Below are 25,458 nucleotides of genomic sequence, written 5' to 3' on the forward strand. Positions count from 1 at the left end.
AGTGTAAGAAAGGGACATGACATAATAGCTTACCCCTCCCCCACCTCTCCCTGGCTTTAACAAGCCTGGTGCCAACACTATACTCTGCAGTACTTCAGACTGCACACCCTGTAGATATTTTAAGGAGGCCCGCCTCTCGAGGCATGGGCCGTATAACTGGGCAGACGTGCGGCAGGCAAGAGGGAGGGGGGCACAGCCTAGGTGCGGAGAGGGGCGGACAAGGGGATTAGGGGCCAGTTCAAACCTGGGCATGAGCCAATGAGACAAGGAAGGCGGCGTCTCTGAGCTCGGGTACTTAGAGGTAGGGCGAGGTGGGGGGAGCACATTTGCAGCCTGGAAGCGAGAGCAACAGGCTGACCTCAGCACGGCTGTGCTGTAACAGGCTGATCTCAGCACGGCTGTGCTGTAACAGGCTGACCTCAGCACGGCTGTGCTACAACAGTTTTGCTTTTACTTTCACTTTGCCTCCAGCACGGCCGTGCTGTAAGAGGAGCAGATCAGCTAAAGGAGCAGGAACGATTTCTTTGATTACATCATTGGGTAAAGTACATAGATTTTGTGGCTTATAGGCAAAATGTTGAGAATATTAATGGTAATTTTGTGTTGCTAAGGTCTGGAAGGTATGCTCACCCCCCCCCCCCCCCCCCTTTTGCATTGAACTGGCTCTGCATTACCAGTACTTTATTTAATGAAAAGGCTTTGAATGCATGGCTGCTTCTGCCTGGAATGTTATTTTATTTAAGGAAATGCCTTAGCACATGGCTGGTTATATATATTTTAACTAATATATATTTAGTGAAATGCCATGGGCTCATGGCCACACTTTACCTGTTATTATATATATATATTTTATGAATTCATGGCTGGCTTTCAGCACAATGCTTGCTCTGCATGTTGCTGTATTTATTGAAAGGGCAGCGAGTGCAGGGCTGGTTATCTTTCACTTGTAGCCTCTTAGAAACGCCATTGAAGGGGTCTACACATGGTGAATGCATAGGTGGTTAGAGCACATGGCTGGCGGTAGCAGGCTTGGTAGCTCAGTGGTTAGAGCACTGATCTTGTAGGCTTACTTTACTTTAAAATCGATGTTTTCTATGTATTGCTTTACCCCCCCCCCCCGCTCTCTAAATTGCTAGGAAGTGGGCAGGCTTCATGTCTACCATGCTACCTCAACATCCTGCGGATGTGCTTTGTTATACCTAAGTAATCTGACAATTAAAAAGTAGCCAGCATTCCGTAGTTGGGAATTCTGATGATATGTCCGTGGGACAGCGGTATGGCATTTGAGTGCTCAGCCAGGTTAACAGGATGGTTTTTATATTAATCCTAAAGGTGATATTTAGCATTCGGTTACCATTTAAAGGGACAGCTGTCCCATGTGCACGTTTATACTGAATTATAAGGGGTACAGGACCCTCAGCTTGATAGATATGATTTAGGCTGCGCTATGCAGCTCTATACAAAGTAAATTAAAATATTAATGAAAGGTTGGCTTACATCTTAGCATGGTATTGTGGTTCTCATGGGAAGGGCTTGCCAGCAGAGGTCAGCACATGGCAGCGGCCATTTTGGGAGTTTAGCACATGGCAGCAGCCATTTTGGAGGTCAGCACATGGACTTTCAGGATTTTTTTTTTTTTTTTTATTACTTTCCTTTTACTCCCCAGGCCCCCCCCCCCCATGCGCCGGCACTCCCGCCTCCCCCCAGAGTCCGGCCGCCCCTCACCCCCCCTCCACCTTCCTCAGCTGCCCCCACCCCCATCCTGTTCCCGTCCAGCCCCCCCAAACTTGCCGGGCCCAAACGTGCGCCCAGCCCCCCCCCCCCCCCCCCCGGCTCCTTGCACCCCTCCCCCCCCCCCCCCTTAGCAGGTGTGCGCACACCCACGTTTGGCTACCTATTCATATGCCCCCCCCCCCCCTCCCAAAACTGTGCGAGATCTAACCATTTAATATGTCTACACAGCATGGCTACCACTCAGTTTGCTATGGCTTTTGCCCCGTCCGCACTTATGCCGGACCAGGCTCAGGCTCTAGCCAAGCGAGCACGTCGGAAGCCAAGCAAATTGCAGGAAAACTTCGCGGCAACGCCAGAAGTCGAAAAACGTAAGACCAAGACACAGAGGAATAAGAAGAGGAAATCCGCAAGCACACGACAACCGCGTAGCATCAGCCATTTGGGCTGCTATGTGCCGGAGCAGCCCCCTCCACGGGGCATGACCCCTGCAGCACCGACCCCTGCAGCACCGCCACGAGAGAACTTCGGCAATGTTACCGAACGACAGCTGCGTCAGCTCATGGACCAAACCTGGTCAGCGGCTGCTATCCATGGCACGGACAGGGTGAAGGCAATGCTGGATGCCTTAACGCATACCACTAGCCCATCCCCTGGCTCAGTGCCCATCGGTCCACAGCACGGTGCAGCGGGCAGCTCCAACAGTTCAGCTGGCAACACCCAGCCACCAGCACGTCAACAGACAGCTCATGGACAACACAGGCAACCGCAAGAAGGACAGAACTGTGAGTACCCTGATTTAAACCAGGTACCCCCAACACAACCCAGTTACCCACCACCAAGGAATGGCAGCGAAGTGTGGCTGGGGCCACAAAGCGCTCCTACTGACAATTTCGCTGCTATGAAAGCTATTTTCGATAACTGGCATGGGCAGGGTAATGCTAACACTAGCCCAACACAGGAAACAGGGCAGTCAGGACGACCCATGGGGGATATTTTACTTGTGACACCAACCCCAGCCCCAGCTACAGCTGTTGGAACACCAACCACAGCTACAGCGGTTGGAACAACGGTGGGTCAGCTGGGGACCAATGGGCACAATACCACTGGTAGCTCAGCCACGAATGGCAATAACGCTGCACAATACACATGTACAGTGGGCTCACTAACCGCGCATGTGTCAGAGGCGTTAAAAGAGAAAATATGGCGCAGCGAATATGTAGATATATTCGAGCTGCTCAGGAAAGAAGGGGAGGGTTCCGATCCCAAATGCCACGAAGCGTGCAAACTCTCAGCTAGGGAGAAACCCTGCATCGCTAAGACGCTAGCTAATTGGTCAGCAGGATTCAGAATTCTGTCATCCATCATAGGTCAAAAATTTCCTGAAAAATGTTGCTCCTTAATTGCTTACCAGGACGTCATTTGTGGTGCTTATCGCACGTATGGCGGTACGGCTTGGTTGGAGTATGGTGCAGGAGGTTGTCCCTGGCTTCGCTGGCAATGCATACCAGCCGAGTACATGGTTAACTCCTCGCCAACATACTTTTACGGGAAGATTTCCATTTCGGCAAGGTCAGCCCTTTCGTCAAGGGCAAAGGTGGGGGCAAGCCACTAGATTTAGGGGTGGGGGGACTCCCATCTGTAGGCTGTTCAACTCTGGTTTTTGCAGATTCGCTGCTGCCTGCAAATTCAGACACGCCTGCATGGGATGCGGTGCAGGCCACCCTCAAACAAAATGCTCAAGGGGAGGAACCATCCCCCACACAGAGCAACAATAAATTCATTAGAGCACCTACCCCCATTAAGATACATAGCTTGCAGGTCTGTTTAAAGGGTTATCAGCCCAAGGAGGCCAGATGGCTATACGAAGGGTTTTCCCAAGGTTTTCATATACCTTTCATGGGGCCAGAAACCGCCACAGAGGCTAAGAATCTCTTATCTGCGAGGAATAATGAAGAGGTCATTGCACTAAAGATCAAAAAAGAAAGCAACATGGGTAGGTTGGAAGGCCCATTCAAGGACAAACCTCTACCTCATTTTAGGATTTCCCCTCTGGGGGTGGTTCACAAAAAAGAGCCAGGGGAATTCCGAATGATTCACCATTTATCCTTCCCAGAGGGTGGGTCAGTGAATGATTACTTGGACCCCGAAGCATGCTCGGTCGCCTACGCCTCATTTGACCAGGCATTAGACATGGTGAGGCATTGGGGGCAAGGGGCATGGTTGGCAAAAGCCGACATTGAATCAGCCTTCCGCTTGCTTCCAATACATCCAAGCTGCTTCCATCTGTTGGGGTTTCAATTCCGAGGTAAATATTAATTCGATAAATGCCTCCCGATGGGCTGCTCTATATCTTGCGCCTACTTTGAGAGGTTTAGCACATTTGTGCAATGGGCTGTAGAGCAGGACATCGGGAAAGGGAAAATCATACACTATTTGGATGATTTTCTGTTTACCGGCCATAGGGACACACAGGCCTGTGCGCAAGCCCTCGAAGCATTCACCCGGAAAACTGACGAATTAGGCATTCCGCTAGCTAAGCACAAATCAGAAGGACCGTCACAAAAATTGTCATTTCTCAGTATCGAAATTGATACTCTGCAAATGGTCACACGCCTACCGCCCGCAAAAATAGCAGCGTTACGGGCCAACATATCTACTAACGAACAATCACGCTAAAACAAATGCAGTCACTCATTGGTCACCTCAATTTCGCTTGCAAGATCATGCCCATGGGTCGCCCCTTCATGAGAAGATCTGTCCCAAGCCACAGCAGGTATTCGCAGGGAGCCATCATTTCATTAGAATCACAAGGAGCTCAGGGAGGACCTCATAGTATGGAAGACATTCCTAGGGGAATATAATGGGCGGACAGTTTGGAGGGACCCGATCATGACCAATAGGGAGCTGCAGCTCTACACCGACGCAGCGGGGAGCGCTGGATTTGGGGCCTATCTGGCTGGGAAATGGTGCGCGGAACGATGGCAGTACAGTGGGAAGCCATGGGTTTACTCAGAGACATCACTTTTCTCGAATTGTTCCCCATTGTTGCAACAATACACATGTGGAAAGCATGTTTCCACAACAGAAGAGTGGTTTTTTGGTCAGACAACATGGCGGTTGTACAGGCGAAAAATTCTCTCACCGCTCACTCCCCTAGGGTCATTAGGCTATTGCGGGATTTAGTACTGCTCTGCCTGCGCATTAACCTGGTCTTTAAGGCTAAGTACGTTCCGGGGGAAGCTAACGGCATCACTGATGCATTGTCTCGTTGTCAGTGGTCTCGTTTCAGATTCCTGGCCCCGGAAGCAGAGCATCACCCTTATCACGTCCCTCCGCGGATTTGGGAATTAGGGTGCCCGGAATCGCCTCCATATTGAGATCGGCTCTGGCAGAGTACGGGGAGAGCATATGCACGCGGCTGGAGCCTGTTCCAAAAATTTTGCCAATCAAATTTATTTTATTTATTTTTAATTTTTATATACCGAGGTTCTTATAGAGACTATAAATCACTCCGGTTTACATATAACGATAAACTGCCCCACAGAGATAAGGGGGCTTTACATAGAACAGTGGTACATATGGAACATTATAACTGGATGACAATTTAACATAATGATAATAAATAATATAGAATAGTTTTACTTGAAATTAATAAAATTATGTAATATAAACTGTATAATTTAAATATTTAACTTGGATATAGTGACATATTAAACCATGCCAAATATAAATAATAAGATAAAATGAATTTTGAACTTAGAAATTGTAGTCCAGTTGCAGAGGAGAATATAAATAAGATTACTTTTTAGAACTCAAAGATTGTTGTCCAGTTGCAGAGACCTGAAGGTAGGACTTGGTATGGTGACCATAATTAGGGGATACTTCTTATTTGAAATAACTTATTTGAAATAACAAATAACACGCAAGTTCAAGGGACAATGACAGAGAGAAATGTAATGACAGAGAGAAATGTAACAGAGTTCTTGCTCTACCTCAAGAACTCGGGAGTATCAAGAGCACAGGCAGGGCAACATGTAGCTGCTATTGTTTTCGTCTCCAAACTATGGGGGATAGGCTCAATTAGCAACTCCTTTCTCATAAAAAAGATATTAGAGGGTTGGCGGAGACAAGAACCAGTTAGAAGGGACGCCCAGAAAGCCTATCACACCAATGCTGCTACAAGCACTGGTAAAGGAGCTCCCAGCCTAGTTTGGGACAATTATGAGGTAAAGCTATGGACCGTGGCTTTTTCACTAATGTTCTTTGGTGCATTTAGAAACAGCGAGCTTATCCCGAGGGCAAAGGTGACCACCAGGGCATCGGATGGGGGTCTCCTGATAGAAAACATAAGGCTGTTTAATGAGACAGTACAGATCTTTCTCAGGAGAGCAAAAACTGATCAACGGGCAGTAGGTCGCTGGATTACATTATACCCTGCTCATACAGGGGTGATATGCCCCGTAAGGGCTACAACAGAATACCTCAAAGTACGCCCGCTGGGGGGAGGGCCCTTTCTAAAACACAAAGATGGCAACGCGCTATCGCGTTACCAGTTTATCAGTATGCTACGCAAAGGCTTGGAAAAGATAGGGGAAGACGCGGGAGCTTATCACACACATTCATTCCGAATAGGCGCAGCATCCTTCGCCAGCAGCGGTTTAAGCGAAGATCAAATTAAGGCGCTAGGGCGGTGGAAATCCGGTAAATTCAAAACATACATACGACCCAATAACCAGACACCCCAATGAACAGTCACCCCAATGAACAGTCTCACTGAGAAACATAAAAAGCATATATTTACCGTCCTGTTGCACATAACCGTTTTATTTTGTCTATCATAGACTCGCCAGCGGGGAGCGCGAAAGTGATATGGATCATGGGGCACTCGTACATTTATTGGGCGCACATTAGAACCAAGAGAAAGACCTCCAGCGAGCAGATGGGCATACCTCGTAGCAAGGCCAGCTTATTCTGGCTCGGCAAACGAGGGATGAGGGGTCCAACTAATGCCTTGCATCCTCCAATACGCCAGGCAACTACCACAGCCTGATATCATCTGTCATTTGGGCGGTAACGATTTGGTCGCAGTCAAAAACATTGACTTAATAATCACGATCAAGAAGGACTTGACTGCAATTAAGGCTATATGGCCAGCCGTGGTATTGGTATGGTCCCACATTATCCCCCGATTGGTATGGAGGGACGCGAGGTCGCATAAATCCATCGCAAAAAGCAGGCGCAAATTGAATAAAGAAGTGGGGACGTGGTTGAGAGCTATAGGGGGATATGTCATCAAGCATGATGATATTTCGCTCTCATGTTCAGGCATGTATAGGCCGGATGGGGTTCACTTATCAGACGTTGGGGTAGATATCTTCATCCTTGCACTGCAAACGGCCACAGCAGCTTTAATTAATTAGTGGGGGTAGAAAACAAGTAAGGTTTTACTGTTTCCTACTTTGGCGGGTGCCCTCACCGGAGCATAAGGGGATGTATCGCTGCATAGAGGGGAAGTTTTTGGTGTTGGGGGAGGGGGAGGGGGAAGGGGAGGAGCACAGCACCAAAGACTTTGCATAGGGGGAAAGCGGGGGCATGGATATAACTAAGCATGGCGGAGACCGAGATAATGGCCGGTCTGGGGGTGGCCCAATGAAGGCCTGGCATAAGCAATAACCGCGGCCCGCAAGGCCAGCATGGCGGAGACCGAGATAATGGCCGGTCTGGGGGTGGCCCAATGAAGGCCTGGCATAAGCAATAATCGCGGCCCGCAAGGCCAGGGGTGGGAGGAGGCGGCAGAATACTGCACGGAGCGGCAGTAGCCACGGAGGCGTTCACGGAGCGGGATGCCAGTGGTGGGTGTTCCCCCTTCACGGAGCGGAAGGCGGGATTGGCATTCACGGAGCGGGGTGCCAATGGTATACCACCTTCACGGAGCGGAAGGATGGAGGGCTTGCCGTCTCCAAAAAAGCATTGGGGTGGGAAGAACAAGCAAGGTACCGGTGAGGGCGTGGCATTTAGCTAATGCCAATTGTTTAAGCTGCTGCAATATAAAGTAATAAGGTTATAATGTTAAATGCTGGCTGTGGCCGTTTCTTCCACTTAATAAAAGTTATCTTGGCTTACCTACTCTGTTGTCGCGTGGTCAAGGGTGGGAGGGGCGGTCGTCCGTGAGCTACGGCGTGCCAGAGTTAAGTCTATTGTTAACTCATTTTAAAGCAGCTCCTGCAATCTCCCCTAAACCTGGTATGCATGGGTCACACGTTAGGTCACGCTTACTGGATCTAACTGGTCCATAATGGTCAAGATATCATAAGGCACATGAACCAACCAGAGCCCAGAAGGTGTGGCCTTCATAATATAGATGCCCGTCTGTGAACCGGGGTTCAAATCCTGCTTCTCCCACTGACTTTCCTTGTGTCCTTGGGCAAGTCACTTTCTCTCTCCCCCGGTAACCTTTTAAATTGTAAGCACTTTGGGGAAGGGGCTACCTGAAAAAGGCTGTGACACAGAGTTAAAAACGGGAAAAGCTGCTCTACAAATAGAAAACTAAATATCATTGCTTCTGGGGTAATCAGCGTGATCAGGTACCTATAGAAGAGCAGGAAGGGCTTAACTGATATAGCAGCCAATCTATGTCACTCAAAAGGTATCCGAGACTGGCACACTTAGCTTTCTGTGCAATAATAACATCATAAAAATAAAACGTATTGGGCAGAGTGACTTTTAATGTCTGCTTTATGTGCACACAATAGGATGCTGACTGCTGGCATTAATTCGAACATGTCCTAATCGGAATCCAAGCGCCACATAACAAATGTTACTGAAAACCAGAGGCCAGAAAACAGTGACATGCATCTGAGTCTTGAAATCTTTACTAGAAACCAGGAAAGAAAAAAAAAACAAAACACTCCAGCAGCTGAAAGATTTTCAACCTGATGCAGCATCAGGTTCATATTAGCTATAAAATACAACAAGTTGCATCTGTGGACAGACTGGCACGATCTGATTCGCCTTGTAAAGCCGTTTGTTAAAAGAGATTCTGGGGCGAACAGAACGCGCGCCTGCAGCTCCCAGAAACTCTCGCCCTTAACGCTTGACAGCCTAAAAGGGGCGCTAGACTTTTGTCTTTTTTTTTTCCTCCCGTTAACCTGACGACTGCTGCTTTACCTTCTACACTTTTGTAACGTTTGATCAGGGGGAGAAGAAAAGAAACGATCAGCGAACGCGAAGCAAACTCAGCTCAAGTCAGTGAATATAAAACAACAGCACGGGAACAGAAAGATTTAAAAACGTAGCCCGTCCCAGGCCCTGCAATAAAAATCCGCGGGCTAGGGCTGAGAGACGTTGTCCTGCTACACCAGCCTCCTCCAAATGATACGAGAAAACTAAATCTGAATCTCTTTCTTTTTTTCTAGAACAAGAGATCTGGAAGAGTCCCAGCATTAAATGCTCTCACAACTACACATTTGCTAAGCAGGCAAGCAAGTTTCGTCACTCCAAGCCCTGGGGAAAACACTCTGGTGCTGAATTATGTTCTGACACTCTTAAAGGCAAATCAGAAACAAACGTTGCATTAAGAGAAAAAAAATAAGCTGTACAGACATCACATCAATCACAACCATTACGGTTTCGATTACCTTTACATACCGCTAGCTAGCTACCGCACCTTTAACTCCGCGGGGAGTGCGCAAAACAGGAAGGGGGAAAAAAAAGTCACAAAAAACTCAGCCAAGGGCTCTCCGGAGTACGGGGTAGGAGCCGATCCAGCTTAATTTAAGGGTGGGATCACTCGTGATAGCAAACTCCTGAGCTCTTCCAAAAAGTAAAAGAAAAAGAGCCGACTTCCCGTCGCCAGAGCCAACGTCCAGCCTCGGGAGAGGAGGATCGCTCCAGCCCCGCACAGCCCGGCCGGACTGGGGTGGGCGGCAGGAAAGGGGCTCTTTCCATCGGAACCAAGCGCGCCGATCGTGAGCCCCCGCACAGGAACTGAGAAGGGAGAGTTTTTACCAGGGATCTCTACAGCAGTAGCAGTTCTCCATCGGAAGAACTCCAGGGGGCAGGCGAAATTTGCAAAGTCTTTGCACGCCGCACATATTTACATTCCAGAATAACTGGCACAATGGATGCAACACTGGCTCTTTATCTGCTAAGTTACCTGCTAGGCTACCGTCCTCTCCGCGGTCAGTTCCGTCTTTTGCCCATGATCCGGGGTGGGGGTGGGGGGGTCCCTGAAAATGACAGGAAAAAAAAAAAAAGAAGAGATGCAAGTAACCTCCGGATCGGTCCGTGCCACAGCCCCCTCCACGCCTCTCCTGCTGAAACTTCTGCCGCGTCCGGCCCTTCCCCTCCAACTTCATAAAAAAACAAAACAAAAAAAAAAAAGCGGCCGCCTCCTACCCAGGCAAGAGTTCATCGATCTCCCTACACGATCCTCGCCGCAGGGCACGGAGTTTTTTAGGCAAATATAAATATAGGAAAAGCAGGACGCGAACTTGGCCAGTGCTGTCCAGATCGCGAAGAAATGGTGGTGGTGGTGGGGGGAGGACGTGTGTGTGTGTGTGGGGGGGGGGGGGGGGGGGCGCTGCACCCCCGCCTCCGATCGCACAGGCTGCGCTAGCGGACCTGCATTTTTTTTCCTTACTGTAACCGGACCGCTATTTCCTGGCTCGCTCTCCCCTCCTTCCCTCCCTTGGCTCGTCTCGCTCTTCAAGTGCTAAAATTCCCCACCAGCCGGCCCCAGAGGGCGGATCTCTCCCCCCCCCCGATCGCCTTACCAAGCCTCCAGGGGGGCTCCTCAAACTGCGGCCGCCCAGGCGAGCTGCACCACCCTCCTCCGCCCCCTTTCACCAGCGTCTCTCGCCAGCCTTTGCCCGGAATGTAATATAGTGATCTGGGAGCCACGTGGATCGGCGACAGGGGCTAAACATAGTGGGCAAAGCCCCGCCTCCAGCCAGGAGGAGACAGACTCAGGCGGGGCCCGGGCGGGGGCTCCGGTCCCGGCCTCTGTCCCCCCTCCTTCCGGGAAAAGGGGAGTCTGCTACCCACCGCTGCGCCGAAGGAATGTACGCTCGTGTTACAGACCCGCGATGTTTCCTTGGGAATATGGAGCAAGAACGATGTAGGTGCAGCCCCCCCCTTTTTTTTTTTTTTTTAATTGCACATCGGTTAATCCTCGTATTTCTGGGACTTGCTTTGAAGGGGAAAAGATCCCTCATCTTAGGTCACTTCCTCCCACCCAGAGTAATTCGGGGTGGGTTTCAATTTGCGCTGTTTCCTGGCTCCACTAAATTCTTTCTAGATCAGTGCTTTGTTGTTGGAAGGGAGAATTGATTCACAGCGCAGAAGGGCGAGACTGTTTTACAGAGCCCCAGAGCCAGGTGAGGTGACGCTTATTTCTGGTGTAAATTGGATATCGCAGCTTTGGATCTTGTTTTGGAGAGGCCCTTTTTACTTTGATACAGCTCCGCCGAAGACAGTTTATTACTGTTTTGGGGTTTTTTTTTAAACTTGGAGCAATGTTATGGTCAATTAACTAGTTTAGCATCACATTCTTTTTATATATTTAATCTTACTCGTGTTGAATTTATTTGATAGTTTTCTCATAGAACTTAGGGAGGCAAGAACCTGCACTTGGCTCCATCTTGTCCCACTCGCAATAAACACAATACAACTTTTGGCTTTACAAAAGGCCGCAGTTTGTTCCTAACCCGAGCCCTCACAAATGCAGCAAACTGTAACAATTAACAGTACCCCCCACCCCTTCCTTTCTTTGTTTCTGTGCCTCGAGCACCTCGTCCCAGTGATAAGGCCTACCATCGCTTCCCTGCCTCCTTAGCCGCGGCCTTCAGTTTTAGCCCCCTAGCTCATTGGCCGTCTTGTGTAGCAGCCCCCCCCCAACTACACGAGATCCCACCCCCCCCAATGTTATTTCCCACAATGCAGTAATACAATTACAACTTGGGCTCAGGTTTCTGCCACAAAATAAGGATGACCCAAAACATCCTTGTTCCCCTCACTGCGTCCCTTTCTTACACTTAAATCACCCTTTCCAATAGGGATGTGAATTGTTTTTCTGACGATTGAAAATGGACGGCCGGCGCCATTACTTTTACCATGTGACAGGGGCCAGCCAATGGCACGGATACCCTGTCACCTAAGGGCAAAGGGCCATCGGCGCCATTTTTATTAGTGGCAGCCGATGGCCCGAGAGTGGGAGATCGTTCCTGGGACCCCCACTGGACCACCAGGTAATTTTAAAATGTTTTGTGGGGGAGGAAGCTAAGGGAGCTGTTTTAAAGGGTCGGGGTGGGTTTTTTGTTTATCGGCTCGGGCGCAGCTGATAAAAAAAAACCCGATCGGGCAGCACAAAAAAAAAAATTCATGATGTGAATCGGAACCGGAATCGGAACCGATTCACATCTCTACTTTCCAATCCTTCTTGCCAGGCATTATTAAACAAATCCATCCCAATCTCGGACAGATGCACTCCGTCTCCCCTAAACAACCCTTCAGTCAGGTCCCATGCCCACTCATGCCAAATCCAAAACGCCCCTTTTGGATTTGGCAAAACCCCCAGAACCACCCCGCCCTCCAATCTGCCTGTTCAATTTCTTTACTCCCCGTTTCCATAAGGTCTCATCCTTACATTTTAGTCAAACGATTACGTCCAACCAACCCACTCTTAACGCTGGGCCCTAACACCATAACTCTCGCTAGATCTCGCTAGATCAGTTAACAAGAACCCCCTTTCTCTGGCTGCACATTTCCTAACATGAGACTTAAATGCTTTGGACCGCCATCTGCCGATCGCTTTAATTGCAGCTTCTGACATGCTGCTTTCCGCTGCCGTCGTAGCCCGAAATGAATGTGAACTGTAACATTCTGCATCCCATCCAAGCCCTCCCACCACAGCTTTGAAAACTTGGGTGAATTGATAGCTCGTGAGCGGCACCCCATCCCTATGCACCAAGAAGGAACCTGCCACTCTGGGGCGTACTGCCAGGTGTGCCTGCGCCGTCCTCACCGGGCACACTAAAGCATTATTGGCTGGAATCAATCTGATGTAGTGGCCTCTTCCCTTCTGATCGGTCTTGGACCTCCTCACGCAAACTGTCACAATATCTCCCTGAACTTGCACGTGATCAACCATTAACCCTTGCCCCGCTACTTTATTCTTTGAACTCGCTACCAATTCACTGATCCTTGTCGCCCCCAAAGAATGCCAATGAAAAGGCGACCCGAAATAATAAAATCTCATAACCTGGCCAGCATACAGAGGCCAACCGTTCTGCAATGCAAATTAAATCTAAATATCTGAATGGTCGCCTCTTATCCCCTACTCCCTCCTGATCCTGCTGCCATCCCCCAAGCACTCTCTTAACCACAAAGCTCACCGCCGGGTTGCCCCATCCCTCCAGCTTTTGGAAGAATGAAAACCCCGCTACATGACCCTTTACTGAGGACAAGAAATAGCTATTGCTCCTTACCCTCAGTATAAATTGCATTATCCTCTCTTCTCCAACCAGTCCCCCTCTTCATCCAGTCGATTGAAGGAATCACGCTATGACACCTCTTCCTATAACATAGGCTGCCCAAGGGGCGGGCACCATAGATTTTCGTATCAATCTCCATTCTTCCTCCGACCGAGCTGCCACAGATGTTCTGGAAAATGATCCGCCGTCTCACAAGCATGCAGTGCCAGTTCCCTGAAGAGACTCCACTTGAAGCGAGAGAGAGAGCATCCGCGATCACATTATGAATGCCCGGGGCATGCCTCGCTCTCAGATTAATGTTCCACTGCAAACATAGACCTACCAACACCCGTAGCAGGGCTGATACCTGCAAGCACTTGGCGGACAATCGATTAATAACCTGGACGGCTCCCAAATTATCGCACCCCCCCCCCCCCCCCCCAACAACCAATCCTCCGGCCACGGCTCTGCGCACCACCGCCCTTGAAAGTAGATTCCCAAACCGGATGCACCCGCTGCGTCCGAGTATAATTCCCTATCGGTATCGGATGTCTCACTGCCTGGTATCAACCTCACCCCATTAAATGACTCCACGCACCCCCAGTTCCTCCTTAACCTTCCGAGTCACCCGTGTAAAATGGTGGCTCACTCGAATGCCTCCTGGGGAAGCCGATAAGCTCCTGATGAATGTCTGTCGTGCACAACTGAGTGACGCGATGAAGGACCGCATCTTCCGCAGCCTCACTTTAGTCGCCCCTCTCACGTCCCGCACCAGCTTCCTCAGCTTTAGCACCTTTGCCATCGGCAATCATTGCCACAGAGTCCCAATTCAATACCCAAAAAGGGGCAACTGCGTGCACGGACCCTCCAGTCTTATCCTGTGCAATTAGCGCCCCCAGCCTGCCCGCCACCCCCAGCCTGCCCGCCACCGTCATAAAACCATCCAGCTGTTCCTGACACCCGGTTGAATGAGCTGGGCCCTACGAAAAGGAAGTCATCCAAGTAATGCAACATGCTGACGCAACGCGTATGTAAAAACTGCGCACGATACCACGCACCCCGTGGGAAGACTCCGATCTAAAAAAATACTTTCCTTCGAATGAAAACCCCAAAAGCGGCAGGCTGCTCAGATGTATGGGAAATAAACGAAAAGCCGACTCAATATCCGCCTTTGCCAGTAGCGCACCTCGCCCTGCCTTGTGCGCCTGATCTAACGCTGCCTCAAACGAAGCGTAACGCACTGAGCATGCACTTTTAGGGATAAAATCATTCTCAGACTCCCCCGCCAGATAAGAAAGGTTAAGAATCGATCTATACTTACCCGGTGCTTTCTTAGGAATGACCGCTAACAGCGAGAAATGCATCCGCTGAAACGGGGAGGGGGTCATCAAACGGCCCTGCAATGTGCCCCATGCTGAGCTCGGCCTGAGGTTTATCCCGTGCAACGCCTGCCAACCTCCCCACAGCATTTTTTGGTAAACCTCCCCCACCCCGGCCACGAATAAGGAATTGTAAAGCCCTCCCTAAAAGCATCGTATAACAAAGCTGCCACTTTTTTTCCTCAGGGTAACTAGATAACCCCGAATGTAACTCCTCAACCACAACAGGGGAAAATGCCTTTTTAAAAAGGACTTCGGTGCTTTCCCTCTTTGTGGACTGCCCCTCCCTGGCTATTAGTGCACTTAGTGGCTGGATGAGCTCCACCACCTGACCCACACGCGTGCCGGGAACAAGCAAGTGGCTTTGTTAAACCTCCAGCACACGTCTGCCCCACTAACCGCCGCCTTGCTCCCCCATCCCTGCCCTACTGATGCTGCCCGCTGCACGAAAAGGAAGTAGAAACTCCTCCGCCGCTAGCTACAGCCGCCATCCCCGTAATACCACTCCCACCCCCCATGGCCCCCTTTGAGCTTAAGGCACCCTTGTTAGTCATCTGCGTAAGCCACAGGTTGATATCCTGTGTACCTCACCTGCGGATCACAATTCCGTGCAACCAACTCCCCTGGCAAGGACTCATAATCGGGCCCCATCAATGCAGCTCCCACCCGCCCTCTACCAGATGCCTTTAAAGCTGGAGACTTTCCTTTTCTCCGGCCTCGAAATGAGACTGGCTCGAAGGCGTCTGCCTTTCCCTTCGGAATAAACGATGGGGGTGGGGGGGGGGGGGCGACGGAGGCTGTGAGGGGGCCACAGGGGATACCTGGACCGTATCGTCTAACACTGTACCAGAAGCATTGAGAGAAATATCCGGGACGGAACCAACATCCAGGCTGGAGTGGCACCCGGGGGGAAGGGGAGCCTCCACTTCGGGGCCACTCTCCACGGAGGCAGACGAGGGGGGGGGGGCCGGGAGGGGGCTCTGCCGGACGCCCACTGGGAGCTGGCAACCTGCGCCTCCTCTGAGATCTGCGTGTCTCTTCCGGCTGGGTCTCACAGCAGCGTCCTCGACGATACATCTCCACCTAACAGCCCTAGACTTCAGACAACGAGGAATACAAAACGTAAAGAAAATTGTGTAGGCTTATACTGCTATGAATCGAAAATAACTAATTTTTAGCCGAAGGATGGTACTCTGAAATATATATATATATTTTTTTTGTTGTTTTTTTGTGGGGAAGGGGAGGGGGGGCAGCGGGAGCAGGGGGGGCCAGAACCGAGTAACCGTCCCTGGGAAGGCAGAAAAACCCTCACAGAAGGAAAGCCTAGGCAGGAAAATTAACCATAGGATTTTTTTTTTTAATAAACGACTTGCGTGCACACAGACAATCTGCAAGCGCTCCCTCCTCCGCAGCCTGCCGGGTTAGTCTGGCAGGGGATCTGCTGCGTCACCAACCGTCTGCTATGGCAACAGCTAATGGCTTTGCAGCGATTCAAATCGCTGCAGTCATCGGCCGTTACCCCCTGCCTCCCCCACCCCTCCCCTCCCGACGCTCTCCCGTGCTACTCCCCGCCTCCCCCTCCCTCCTGCCTGCACCGCCTTACATTTATTTGTATTTTACGCTTTGACTGCCTTTGGACTTATTTTGTGCCTTAGGATACTTTTTTGTAATTAGGCAAGTAAGGCCCGCCTAATTATAAGCAAACAAACATTCAGACCGATTCAGCCAAACGCAGGAACTTCAATGTGTATTTTCCGAGTACAAAATTCACTGCAGAGGCAGCAAGGACTTTTGCTCGCAGAAGGTGCACGTTCCTAAGCCGGAGTACTGCTCGCTTTCAGGCCGATACAGAATGGTGCACTCGGTTTGACCACGGGTTTTACACGCGCAATTATTACCCCTTATACTGTGAGGGGTAATAGCGCATGGAAAACGGGCGGCCAACACCCCCCCCCCCCCCCAAAAAAATAATAGCGCTCATCACATGCAAATGAATGTTGATGAGCCTATTAGTTATCCCCGCGGGATACTGAAAGTAAAATGTGCGGCCAAGCTGCACATTTTACTCTCAGAAATTATCGCCCGCTCAAAGGCAGGCGTTCATCACGGACAACACCAGAAAAAACTGCTTTTCTGTACAACCTCCGACTCAATATCACAGCGACATTAAGTCGGAGGACCCCCCCCCAAAAAAAGCTGTCCGCCGGTCCATGGGTTGGAAAACGGATGCTCAATTTTGCCGGAGTCTGTTTTCCGAACACGTGGCTGACATCGGGTTTGAAAACCGACGCTGGTAAAATTAAGTGTCGGTTGTTAGACCAGCTGACAGCTGCCGCTTCCGCTAATAAGAAGGACCTAGGGATGCTCTAGTATCCCTTCTTATTAGCGCAGGCCCCAATTTAAATAGAGAATCGCGCACCCAGGAGAGGTGCCTGGGTGCTCGTCGGGAGAGCGGGCGCTCAACACAGAGCGCCGGCTCTCCCGCAGTTTTTTTAATCATCCTGTGAATTTATTTAATAACTTTTATATACTGTCATTTGGGAACCATCATAACGGTTTACAGAGCTCTAAAAATAACAAATAGTAGAAGGTAGAGTGCAATAATGACAAATAAAAGCTAATAAAATACAAGAATAATGAAGTAGGATAAAAGATAATAAAATCCAGGAAAATAAAATTCTAGCGGCAGTAGCATCCAATAAAAGCGTGAGAGAATAGCGTAGCCATAATAAATCAGGGCTTAGAGCCCTGGGATGGAAATCCCATGCAAATGAGGGCATTAAGCAGTACTCCCCCAGTGCAGAGAGACGCATTGGGCCAGCGCACCTTTCTTAGCCTTGGAACCTTAACTCAGGGTCGGAACTGGCGTTAAGTTTCCAGCGCTACTGCGCTGGTACTTGAAACCATTACAAAAAAAAAGTGAAACAAGTCCAACATGCTGTGGAGGGAGGCATCCCTGACAGTAAAGATCAGGGCCACATCGCAGCTCTTGCCGTTAGGGCTGTATCCGGGTAACAAGTGCCGCCTATCTGGCAGCAGGGATCCTCTGCTACTTACCCAGATAAGTCGGTGCTTACCCGGCTATCTGGAGCGCTGACCCAGATAGCTGCCAGATAGCCAGATAAATTGGTACGTGGCGCGTTGTGGCGGCTGACGATTATGGAGCCGCATGCAAGCGCTAGACATGGGCCCCTCCTTTTCCCAAGCTCAGATCGCTGTTTTGCCCAGCGTGGGAGGGAGAGTAACCAGGGCAGGAGGAATGGGACAGAAGCACCAGACCCGCTCTCCTAATGGCTTGACCATTCGCAGGCCTAATTATGTCACATTGGAGGGAGGAGGGCTGCCCTGCTGGTGCAAGGCCTCCCAAAGCACAGGGTCTAGGGCAATTATCCCTGTTTGCCTCTCTCTCTCTCTCCCCCCCCCCCCCCCCCCCAAGGATGGTCCTGCAGATTTCGTACAATATTTGCCACTAAACTAAAATTCTTTTGCAATTTAATATTTTCTTTCTCTATATATGTGCTAGGGTGTCACTAAAGTGTTCCTTACTAGTGACATCAGTATCTCTACAGACACTGGTAAATGAGGACAGAGAGAGCAGGAATGTAGTGGGATGTATTTGATATGAACTATAAGAACATAAGAAGTCGCCATACTGGGTCAGACCGAGGGTCCAGCAAGCCCAGCATCCTGTTTCCAACACTGGCCAATTCAGGTTACAAGTATCCAAAACATTAAGTAGATCCCATGCTACTAATGCCAGTAATAGCAGTGGCTATTCCCTAAGTCAGCTTGATTAATAGCAGTTAATGGACTTCTCCAAGAACTTATCCAAACCTTTTTTGAACCCAGCTACACTAACTGCACTAACCACATCCTCTGGCAACAAATTCCAGAGATTAATTGTGCGCTGAGTGAAAAATAATTTTCTCCGATTAGTTTTAAATGTGCTACTTACTAACTTCATGGAGTGCCTCCTAGTCCTTCTATTATCCAAAAGAGTAAATAACCAATTCACTTTTACCTATTCTAGACCTCTCATGATTTTATAGACCTCTATCATATCCCCTCTCAGCCGTTTCTTCTGCAAGTTGAACAGCCCTAACCTCTTTAGTCTTTCCTCATAGGGGAACTGTTCCATCCCCTTTATCATTTTGGTTGCCCTTCTCTGTACCTTCCCCAGTGCAACTATATCTTTTTTGAGATGTGATGACCAGACTTGTACACAGTATTCAAGGTGCAGTCTCAACATGGAGCGATATAGAGGCATTATGACATTTTCCGTTTTATTAACCATTCCCTTACTAATAATTCCTAACATTCTGTTTGCTTTTTTGACTGCTGCAGCACACTGAGATGACGATTTTATCCAATATGATGCCTAGATCTTTTTCCTGGGTTGTAGCTCCTAATATGGAACCTAACATTGTGTAACTATAGCATGGGTTATTTTTCCCTATATGCAACACCTTGCACTTGTCCACATTAAATTTCATCTGCCATTTGGATGCCCAATCTTCCAGTCTTGCAAGGTCCTCCTGCAATTTATGACAATCCGCAGCAAAGCACTGATATGCAAAGTTGATTACCTCAGTCGAATTCCTTTCTAGATCATTTATAAATATATTGAAAAGCACCGGTCCATGGGTCTATCAAATGAATGATTTGACAAAAGTAATGCACCCTCTCAGTCTCCTGTCTTGAGAGAGTGGCCCCAAAAAACAGCACGGAAGCTGATCCAATATAGCAGAAGGGCGAACAAAGAAAGTTGAATCGGTGTCAGAATAAACAAAATATTTATTGGAAATATCAGACGGTGCCCCCTCTATCACCAACTTATACAAGGCAAAATTTGAAGAATTGTTCTTAAAAAATCATGAATATGTAGACAACATAATATTATGGAAACGGTAGAGGGGCAGATTTTAAAAGCCCTACGCGCGCCGAGGTTATTTTGCATAGGCCTGGCGACGCGTGCAAGCCCTGGGACGCGCGTATGTCCCAGGGCTTTGTGAAAGGGGCAGGGCAGGGGCAGGACCGAGGCCTCCGGCACGGCCGCTGTGCCGGGGGATCGCGCGCTGACACTCGGCCGGCGTGCGCAACCTACGCTTGCCCAGAGGCAGGCGCAACTTATGGAATAAAGGTTGAGGGGGGTTTAGGTAGGGCTGGGGGGCGGGGAAGGGAGGGGAAGGGGGGGCGGAAGGGAACAGGGAAAGCAATCGGGGCTCCCCTAGAGCTCAGCGCGTGCAAGGTGCACAAGTGTGCACCCCCTTGCGCGCGCCGAACCCGGATTTTATAACATGCACGCGGCTGCATCGCATGTTATAAAATCGGGCGTGGATTTGTGCGCGCCGGGTTTTTTTCATAACTAATAGTGTACACAATTAATTAAATAAAAGAGAAAGCGCCATGTTCTAATTACTGACGCTGAAGGCAAAAGTGTAAGATGTAAAACTGAGGTGTCCGTTTTTTTATCCTCTTATATTCAATAGTTTTAAGTATGTCTACAGCGGGTTTTAAATCAATGCGAAACGGAATGGCAGGCATCCTGACAGTATATAAGTTAACAATTTTAATTCAGAAATACCACGGTCTTTAATGTTATATTATTCTTTAGAAAGAGACAATGCTCTCAGGATAGTCATTTTTTAGATTTACAGCTTTTGATTCATTTTTACATTTTATTTATCTTTCATGAAGTTTAAAAACAAAGGCTGATTTGAGTTGGGAAAGTGTCTGGTCCAATATAAGTATCCAACTACCTTTTAAAAGAAGAATCTGGTCTCGGCGTTATACAAACATCCAGCCCAAACAGGTTATAAGTAAGTACATATTGTGCAAAAATAAAAGAATTTATTTATTTATATAAAGGACAGTCTGCTAAAACGCGTTGAAACCCGACCAAAAAAGAAATGCAGTGCCGACAGTGTTTGCATAATAACAAACGAAGCGACAAGTTTTTAATTTAAGAAAGACTATGGTTCATATATATATAATATATATATATATATATATATATATAAATTGTATTATATTTTTTATTTAGTTTCTTAGTATTTTAAAATTAGGATAATGTCAAAATGAATAATGATGTGCATTAATACTTGTTCTCGGTTAGTGCCGGTGCTGTTAGTAAATTTAGAATGTACACGGAGCAGTAAAAACAAAAAAATGTTTTCTGTCACTTTTTTCCTAACATTCTATGGAACAGGTTTGGTTCCCTTTTTTTTGTTTTGTTTTCACCTATATGTGAAGTGAGCAGAACATTGCCGGTTTATATCAGTTCTTTGAAAAGACAACTGATGCTAATACATAAACAAATACTGTACATAAAAAGAAAGATGTTGGTCCTCTTCACAGTTAATATTTTTGTTATAAATGTCAGATTATAGATAGAGGTGTACCGATTCTTGATTTTTTTGTTTGGTTTTGAACTGTTTTTTTTGTATTGACACTTTAATATATATGACCCATAGAACTGCATTGAAGCTGTGCCAGACATACATGCCATTGGGAGTGAAGCAGTGGCTTTTATTGCAAGTCGATTCTACAGACTAATGGAATAATTTAGGTAAATGAAATAATTTTTTAACAGGTTTCTGATGTCAGTTTCATTTTTATGTAATCAATCCTGTGTATTCATATATTTTTTACATGTGTGTTGTCCTTTTATTTATTTATTTATTTATTATTTTTTACGTGTGTGTTGTCCTTTTATTTATTTATTTATTTATTTAACATTACATATATCATATTACATACATATTTTGAATGTATGTGAGTGTTGTGACCTATGATTTATGAGTAATTATTGTTTTAAACTATTTCTTGTAATGCGATGATTTTATTGTTTATATGCAGCCCCTGAAGCAGCCCACGTTGAGAGAGTGGCTGCTGCACCCAAGGATGGAGATCCCAGGTCCTTAGGATCAGGGAGAGTTGCCTTGGGGGGTCCAAGAGTACGTTTCTGAGATCCAGCAAGGATAGAGGGGGAGGGGTTAGAGCCTACTTTTTCTCATCTCCCTGAGAAGGATTTCTTCAGGGTTTTGGAGAAAGAGGATTTTCTTTCTGGGCAGTCAAAGGGAAGACTTCCCTGCAGGGAGGGGAGTCCTACAGAACTGTTATGTTTAGAGAAAAGCATTGGCGGATATTGATCTGAAGTGTACCGGGATGAGTCCTGGTTTCCAAGAAGGAGTTTGCAGCCAGTTTGCAGGGTCCACTGGGGACCTGCCCAGTGAAGGTGCCTTTGAAGAGGTCCTGCTGCCAGGGAGTGCGGATTTGCCAGGGGCTGTATCTGTGATTTCCTTCTGATCTTTATTTCTGCATTGATATGTACTATGCACAAGGGGGACCAGCTGTGATTTTTCATCTGCAATCACGTATTCGGTGAAATGATTTATTTTTCAACCACAGCTGACTCGTGCAGTGTGAGGTTTCTTCTTGTTAGTATTATTTTTAGGGATGTGCATTCGTTCAGGACGAATTAGGCAATTTCAATGAAATTTCCTAATTCATTCTGTTCCGGGGACAACGAATCCCGAGCGAATTTTTCCCGAACTTTCAGGAAAAATTTGTTTTCGGGTTAGCGCGCACTAACGGGAGTTAGTGCGCGCTAACGGGAGTTAGTGCGCGCTATCGTTAAAATGTTAGCACGCACTAATGGGGGAGTTAGTGCGCACAAATCCCGTTAGTGCATACTAACCCGAAATTCGGGTCCCCCCGAATTTCAAAAGCCTGAACCGCGGAAAATACAATATTTCCTGCAGCGGGCCGAAAACGAAGCCCGAACCTTGCACATCACTAATTATTTTTGCTAGAAGGAGCAGAAAATCTCCAAGGCAGCCTTGGACTTTGAAAGATTTTACCTTTCTCTGGGGGCATCGGTTTGGGTGTGGAACAGGGGCTGCATATGAATGAACCAGAGGTGCTACCCTGCCTGGATTTTCTGCCCTGAAGTCCTGCTGGACGGTTTGTGCAGTCAAAGTCCTGCCGACCAATCAGCACGAGCACCGGATGTAAAGTATTTTTCTGATCTTTCTTGTGTCTGCTATTTTCCTTTTCCTTTTCTGATTTCTCTTTCTTCCTTTCTCTATTTTAGTTTTGTTTTGCTATTTCCTTGTCATTCCTTTCTCCTCTTTCACTTCTTGTTTCACCTCGGCCTCTTTTCCTCTCCTAAAGGGGACCTTGTCCTTTGCCTGACTCCTCCATTCCATTTTATTATTTTCTCCCTTCTTCCCATAGTATCTTCTTCCCTCTCTGTCTTGCAGTTTCCCTTCCTCTTTCTCCTCGCCTTTCCTCTTGTGTTGCATCACCACCCAACTTCTTAGCTGTGCTGCCCTCTCCCATGCATAGCCCAGCTGTCATCTTGCTCATTGTCCCTTTTCTGCTCCATTCCTGGACTGCCCCCCCCCCCCTCCATTTCTGCCCATCTGTCCCTCTCTCCCCTCCACTTCTGTGCTGTCATTCCTAGGCTTCTCTCCTCCCTTTCTCTGTTCCCCATTCACGCATCTCTATTCACCTGCTTTTGTACCTGCCTTGTCTATAGTCCTTCCCTCCCCCCATCCCTGGACCTCTCCCCTCCTTTTCAGACTTCTCCACCACAAACCTCTCTGCCCGTACTTTATCTACCCCCAATCTCCCATCCCCGTCTTCTGTCCCTCTCCAAGTGTTTCCGTTTGTGTGCATACCATGATGAAATACAGCAAGCAGGACCATTGATAAGATCGCATTATCCCAAAAACAAGGCAATAACTGCTCTTCATAATTGTGCAAACAGTTGCAGGCTGGACAATGGGGCAGAGCCAGATTCTTTGAAAATGTGATGAAATCAATCGGTAAACAGATGTACACACCCCTGGCTTGCAGCAGGCATCTTTTTTGGGCATGACAGAAGGAAGAATAACTGATATGTGGGACCAAGGGAAGATCTGAGTAGTTTATTCTTTGACCTGGGCTGGAGAAGGAGAATCCAGCAGGGAAGGATCTACATGAAGAAGGAACCGTACATCATTGCCCATCCCCACCCTGCTTGGGAGGAAGATTTATTTATTTATTTATTTTAAGTTTTTCTATACCGGCATTCGCGATGGGTATCGCATCATGTCGGTTTACAATTAACAAGTGAAAAGGTAACAAGAGGTCATAAATAACAATAAATAACATAAATTAAAAAGGTAGTAGTAATAGTAACAATATACAAGTGAAAGTTAAGGGTTGCAGTTACAATAAAACAAAGTAGTAATATAACTTGGAGCAGAGAAAAGAAGCAGGGGTATTTAACTAGATACATATGATACATATATGCCTATCAATGCATTTGAGGTAATAACGAATTGCCCTAATGCTGTGGAGATAGTGATTAGTCAAAGACTGATTAAGATAGCAGAGGGACTCAATCTAGCCAATTGATAAGAACATAAGACTTGCATACTGGGTCAGACCAAGTCCATCAAACCCAGTATCCTATTTCCAACAGTGGCCAATCCAAGTCACAAGCACCTGGCAGGATCCCAAGGGGTAGATAGATCCTGGTATTTATATAAATGTTTTACTTTATTTATTTATTTGAAATCTTTTATATATCACTTCTACAATGAAAGGTAGATCGAAGCAGTTTACAATAAAACATTCATAATAAAATTTAAACAAAACAAAATAAAAAACTAAAACAGGTCATAAAAACAAAACAAAACGAGCAGTGGGGCAAACCTTTTTGATAAGAATTGTTAGGACTCAGATCTTTGTAAGCTGTTTAAATGCAAAGGAGCAGAAGTATGTTTTTAAGTTTTTCTTAAATTCCTTAATGTTGTTAACTGCATGAGGGAATTAGGGATGGAATTCCAGAGTATGGGAACCGCCACTGAAAAAGCATGTTTTCTAGTGATATCTAATCTAGCTACTTTAACAGAGGGGATCTCGAGAAAACGTTTATTCATGGAGCAGAGATGACATGAAGGTCGATGCAATCATAAGGAAGAGCACAGCCAGATGGCGGATTTCTCATACCTGAGGTTGACAACAATGGATAGAATTTTGTATTGTATTTGAAAAGGGACTGGGAGCCAATGCAGTGAACAGAGGACAGGAGTGATGTGATCTTGACGTTATGAGCATATGAGCAGCTATTTCATGTTTTCTGGATCTAGGTCTTAGGTGGTGTTGCCTAAGGAATATACACTGCAGTGGGTTTTATAATAAAGTTACTGGACTTTGGTAATCGATCTGCTCTGTGGTCTTATATATTTATCTAAGAATATCCCCTCCCCCTTCTCTTACACTCATCCCCTTCCTTCTTCTTCTCCCTCACACTCTAGTTGTATTTCCACCTCCCATTCCCATTCTGTTTCCCATTCCCCAGTCCCCCCTATTATCTTTCTCTTCCTTCTTCCAAATGCTCTCTGTTCTCTCACCCCTCCCTAACCACTGACCACTTTCTCTACCTCCCAGAGCAGTTGCTGGACAAAATGGTGTTCCTGGAACAATTGTTTTTTTATGTCCTCCTTCCCTTTTGGGTTTGCATATTCAGAGACTCACAGGGGTGATGCAAAGCAGTGTGCACAGGCAAACGCACAGTTGGATGCATGTTTTGGATGCGCGTCCACAGCCCCTTATGCTATAAGGGGATTAGCACATCCACAACACACATCCAACGCACCGCAAACTAATAGCGCTTATCACAAGCAAATGCATGTTGATTAGGCTATTAGTAAGTTACCCCGCATGCCAATAAACACGCTGGAAGCTGTGTGGTTTCCAACTTTTGGTTTCTGATAATTGATCAAATGGCTGAAAAATGTTGTTTACAGCTCTTTGATGTTAATTCCAATTGATTACAGATTATAAAAATACTAGCAACTGTACCCGTTCTATGCCCGGGC

The 25,458-nt window shown here is 47.5% G+C and overlaps 1 protein-coding gene and 1 long non-coding RNA gene across 4 annotated transcripts in view; one reads left to right on the forward strand and one right to left on the reverse strand.

The window, feature by feature from the left end:
• The window catches only part of LOC115085729 (CMP-N-acetylneuraminate-beta-galactosamide-alpha-2,3-sialyltransferase 1-like), a 247,398-nt gene extending 236,768 nt beyond the window's left edge, over positions 1-10,630 (reverse strand). Inside the window, exons 1-2 of one of the 2 annotated variants that reach the window (XM_029592064.1) lie at positions 10,509-10,630; positions 9,890-9,962 (exon numbers count right to left, since the gene is read on the reverse strand). The gene's annotated coding sequence lies outside the window, so the exon portion shown is untranslated. The remainder of the gene's footprint in view (positions 1-9,889; positions 9,963-10,508) is intronic. The other variant, XM_029592062.1, reaches the window with a different exon arrangement.
• LOC115085731 lies at positions 386-23,723 on the forward strand. 2 transcript variants are annotated; one of them, XR_003854938.1, is made up of 5 exons: positions 386-540; positions 1,963-2,516; positions 20,282-20,403; positions 21,058-21,152; positions 23,358-23,723. It is a non-coding gene; the product is annotated as an uncharacterized LOC115085731 (long non-coding RNA). The 2 variants fall into 2 exon arrangements; XR_003854937.1 differs by lacking the exon at positions 1,963-2,516.
• Positions 23,724-25,458: the final 1,735 nt, after the last annotated feature.

Source organism: Rhinatrema bivittatum, chromosome 2, assembly GCF_901001135.1.
Source record: "Rhinatrema bivittatum chromosome 2, aRhiBiv1.1, whole genome shotgun sequence".
NCBI classification, from domain to species: domain Eukaryota; kingdom Metazoa; phylum Chordata; class Amphibia; order Gymnophiona; family Rhinatrematidae; genus Rhinatrema; species Rhinatrema bivittatum.